This window comes from Diorhabda carinulata, chromosome Y (assembly GCF_026250575.1).
Source record: "Diorhabda carinulata isolate Delta chromosome Y, icDioCari1.1, whole genome shotgun sequence".
In the NCBI taxonomy this organism is placed as follows: Eukaryota; Metazoa; Arthropoda; class Insecta; order Coleoptera; family Chrysomelidae; genus Diorhabda; species Diorhabda carinulata.
Genome location: NC_079473.1, coordinates 4,691,639 through 4,696,636, shown reverse-complemented (window position 1 = coordinate 4,696,636; position 4,998 = coordinate 4,691,639). Strand labels below are relative to the sequence as shown.

The 4,998-nt window shown below is 30.7% G+C and overlaps 1 long non-coding RNA gene across 1 annotated transcript; it reads right to left on the bottom strand.

The window, feature by feature from the left end:
• Window positions 1-1,799: 1,799 nt before the first annotated feature.
• LOC130903008 (uncharacterized) lies at window positions 1,800-3,444 on the bottom strand. Its single transcript, XR_009060503.1, has 4 exons — window positions 3,205-3,444; window positions 2,597-2,736; window positions 2,233-2,482; window positions 1,800-2,012 (listed from the first exon to the last, which is right to left on the bottom strand). It is a non-coding gene; the product is annotated as an uncharacterized LOC130903008 (long non-coding RNA).
• Window positions 3,445-4,998: the final 1,554 nt, after the last annotated feature.

Sequence of the window (4,998 nt, the reverse complement as noted above, 5' to 3'; positions counted from 1 at the left end):
TGAATAATCAGAAGTAAAACATTTGAATCTGCTAGTATATATGTTAATGATTTTAGTCATTTTCAGGACTCATTTTTGGCTTCAATCAAACTTTCTGTAGCGGATGCAATCTCTTTATCTAAGCATATAGTTAGATAATATGATAGGAGTTGCGACCGATAGTGGAAATGAAATGTTATAGTATAAATTCTGTAGTAGCATTTCTTAACCGAGATATATCTCAATTATTTGTCATAAAGAGCACATGTAATTTATTTAGTTCATAAAAATCCTGCATACATTGCAAACTCGATAGTTGTCAGTGCAAAGTGTCGTCAATACAATTTTAGATCAATATAGGGAATTACAATTAATCTTTACAGATGCAGTATCAAATAACGATCGTCTAGTTGCATAAATAATAACACAAAAATTAAAAGATTCTACAACAGTTATTTTGAAAATTTTTAATATTTCTTCTAAATTTTTTAATAAATAATGCAGTCAGAAGCTCCTAAATTATCCAAATTATACAAAAATATATTTCAGATACTTATACCTATTTTTGATTGTTTCGTTAAAAGAGATTATTTAAATAATAGACCAAAATCCTTATTACAGTTAGATTCAACTAGTGAACAAATTAAATTTCCTAAAAGATCTTCATTAAAAGAAAATAAAATTATTTAATTTCAAGTTCAAAATATTGCATAGAGGAATATTGCACTTCACTTGACATGCAAGTCTGTTGCCATCGCAACATGGCTGCCACTAACCAAAATTATATACTGAAACACCAACACTCACAATTACACTGTCTGACTCGCATTTCGAAAACCGTAATTACACTGTCTAACAGTCAGACAGTGTAATTGTGTTGGTGCAGTAGTGTAAACAGTGTATTCAGTATGAATATTGCCAACGGTTCCAGAAATTCCAACTTACAAAATTGTTTAAGTAAAAGTAAAGTAAACAAGAAAAAGTGGGTTGGTGCATCACAGGCAATAATTACATCTGCGGCTGCCTTGCTTTTGGAGTATGGAGGCAGAAAAAAGCAGCCAGGCGGTGGAGGGCCAGGCCGTGGTTAGATAGAACAAAAAGAAACAATTTAGTTAGAGAGCTAGGTGAAAAAACATTCAAAAATTATTTGAGAATAGATGAAAAAACATTTGAAAAACCCCCGAGAAAAATAAAACATAAGATATCTCAAAAACCCTTGGCAGATCATAAACTCATTGTAACACTAAGATACTTAGCTATAGGGGAAAGTTGAATTGAAATGAATTGAATTGAAAACATTGCAATAGGGAAGTGAATTGAGTGAAAAATCTAAAGAGTTTTTTCACTTTACAAGATATTTTTCAAAAATTTTAGTTTGCAATAGACACTTCTTCTATTGTTTTGTTTTTAAAATGTTTGCTTTCTGTTTCTATAATGATATTCAACAACTAAAGCAGAGTGGCTAAAAATTTTCAAGGAATTTGAATTATAACTATAAGAAATGCAAATTATAATATTTTGAATGTGTAGCAGAAGCTGCTTTTGGTATTATTATGTATTATGGTAGACCTAGAAATGAAGCACTCAACATCTGAAAAGTTACAAATTATTTTAATGACTGAATAATGAATAAAATATGTTGGCAATATTGTTTCAATTTCTAGTTTTTCTATTTTTAGTTTCACGTTAAAAAATTGTTACTTACCTTTATAATGTAATATTGTAAATTAGTTTATTCTACTTCTAGTGTAATATCAAATTTTACTTACTAATGTAATTTTTTTTCAAGGAAAACAAAGCCATGTGAATAAAATAGAATATAAATTAGATATACTTTTATTGAATATTAAGTATTATGAGAACTATTGAAAAAAGGAAACTGTAAAATAAATAAAGAGACCAGAAATAAAATATAATTAGAAATGAATAGTAATTCATTTTTTCTTGCTCTCTTTTTGCATCAAATTAAAGGCTAGAAATTTTGCTATTCAAGTCGTCAAATTAATCTTGATTCTCTTATGTCTCCATTTCATCTGCAATAAATATGGAAATAAATTATTTGTAGTAAAATAGCAATTGAGAGTTTTCAAGTCTTCGATCAACTACCTATCCCTCTGCTGTTATTGTAGTTTTTGTTCCATTAATTAATTTCACTGACCCAATTTCTAGTGAGTAATAATGGCAGATTAAATGATATGTGGATAATATGAGCAGGGGACAGCCTCTTTTTTAGTACTTTTTTAAAAAACTTACTCTGCAAATAAACGATGCTTTTTAGGCTGATGATGAACTTCTTCACTATTCTTTTTTTACTTGGCAGCACTGTCACTGCAGAGGTAAATAGATTTGTGATATTTTCTTTTTCTGGTTCCCCTAATCTACCACCTCTTTTTATTTTGAATGACTTTGGGCCCTACTGAGATGGTGTTTCAGATTATCCTTTTTGGGATAAGCATCCCAAGCTTTCTACATCACTGTACACAATTTCAGGTTCAAGGTTCTGCTACAAAAAAAGAGAAATTTGAAATACTTCTTATTAAATATTTAAGCTAAAAATTACATACACTTTCTGATATACTTTCAGATGCATCACTATTAATTTTTAGATTTAATTTACCTTTGAACACATTGGATGCTCCTTGATCAGTAAATAGAAGGTCTTTATAAAACCACAACTTTGGCAAGTAAATATTATCAGTAGATGCTTCTAACATCTCACTTTATCTTATTTTTAGCTTTTCAGCTACAAACTGGATCCTACGACAGTGAACCTTTTTTAACAACCCTCACAGTGAGATTTGTTGAAATTAAATTATTTATTTCCCTGATGATATTCTCAAAAGGCCACAATCTGTTGTTTATATGTAATAAATCTAAAGCAGTTGTGAAGTATAAGTATAGATGTTATTTTGTTATTATTTGTTATATTTATTAATTGTTGTTTACATGTCCGTGATCTTATGCTAGTGGAGCTCTCTTCATACTTTTACAATTCATTTCAGGCCTGCCACAGGTTTAATTTAAGCACACGACTCTCTACTTTACTACTATGATTAATTATGATATATGTAATTATAATATCTGTTTTAATATATAATGAAATCCATTATTTTTGCTATGAATTCAACAGTCTTGAGCCGACTGTCGAGAAAGATGTAAAAAGATAAAGATGTGAAGGCAAAAAAGTAACAGTATTTATGAGAAAATAATATATAGTTTACTTACTTTTTACAGGATAGTTTATCCATTCTTGATCACAATAATAAAAATATTGGAAACAACAAGAAGAAAATCGAACTAAAGTTGGATTCAAAGATTATATACAGGGTTAGATTTACCACGAGATCGAAAAGATATTAGATTACTTCTATGGTCAACTGATCTGACACTGACATTTGGTTGGTTGTTAAGCAAAAAATAACTAGATTTTTCACTAGAATAGCAACTCGTACGCAATAAAAATGGCACAAAACCGAAGTGTTTGATCTTGCCGTATTTGTGATACTTCTATATGGGCAGTTTCTATAAGTGGAAGACTAAGGATTACAGAATGGTAACGATTTTTCTATCCTTCGAGGCTACAGCTTGATTCTGCGCGCATTCTCAAGCATGGAGTATAGATAAAGTGTCTAGAAAGAGAGAGAAAATGAAAGTTGTCGGCACCGTAACATAGAGACGTTTTTTCATATACCAACTGCCCATAAAGGAGTATTACATATATGCGGAGGATAGAGAAATCGTTGTCATTCTGTCTTCCTTGGTCTTTCACTTATAAAAACTATCTGTTGATTCTCAGATACTTATTGAAGCAACTCTATTCATCATTGTCTATGTTCTCTGTCCTGTGCGCGAGAAAAACAAACTAACAATACGTGACAGCTAGGAGGGTGAACGAGATGAACGAAGCAAGCAACAAACAACGTCAGACGTCAGTAGTGATGGCCAGAGAGCACTTTTTAGACAAATGATAGTGTCTGAACATTTTCTTATATAGAAGTTAATAAATATAAAAACTATCCACGCTATTCATTATTTTAACATGGTAGCAGAGCGTGGTTTGTTAAAAAAAGGTAATTGAATAAGAAGATTAAGTCGATATTTGAAAAAGTAAAAAATTGAAGGTTAAATAGAATAGCTTGAAAGCATGGCCGACAGAAAAGACGATTTTGCTTTGCCGATATTTGATGGTAAAGATTGGACCAAATGGAAATTTAGATTAATGCTAGTATTGGAGAGTAAAAATTGCATAAATGTAATTAATGAAAAAATGCCAGAGGGAATAGAAGAAGAGGCACAGAGAACAAATTGGAAAAGAAATGATGTCAAAGCAAGATCTCTAATAGTACAATGTGTGTCAAATGCTCAACTTGAACTAATTATCAACGAAAAAACAGCATCTGATATGATCCAAAAATTGAATTCAATATATGAACCATCCTCAACAGCATTGAAGCTAATTGCAAAAAGAAAATTATTAGAATTAAAAATGAAAGAAGACGATGATGCTAAAGATTTCTTAACGAGATTCGAACAACACATAAATGAATTACGAAGTACAGGAGAACAAATATCAGAAGATGACCACCTTAATTATCTATTACTTACTCTCCCAGAAACCTATGACAATTTAATAGATATTGTAGATGCATTGCCTCCTAATCAAAGAACTGTAGAATATGTTAAGTCAAAGTTACTCATAGATTTCAAGAAGAATCCAATTAAAGAGAATAATACACAAGTATTTAACTCACGAGCAATAAACAGAGGAAATCATGTAAAAAATTATGATGAACAGAATGGTATAAAAAAATGCTTCAAATGTGGACATATGGGTCATATACAGAGATTTTGTACAAGTTATCGCAATACAAAAGGTCACGGGGACCATAGAGGATCTTTTAGAGGCAGAGGAAGATACAGAGAAGAAACAAGCAGTTCTAACTCAACAGGAAATTTTGCAGATGCACAGGAATACAACTCTTTTCAGGTAACAGTCATGAATTCAGAGAAAGATGTAAC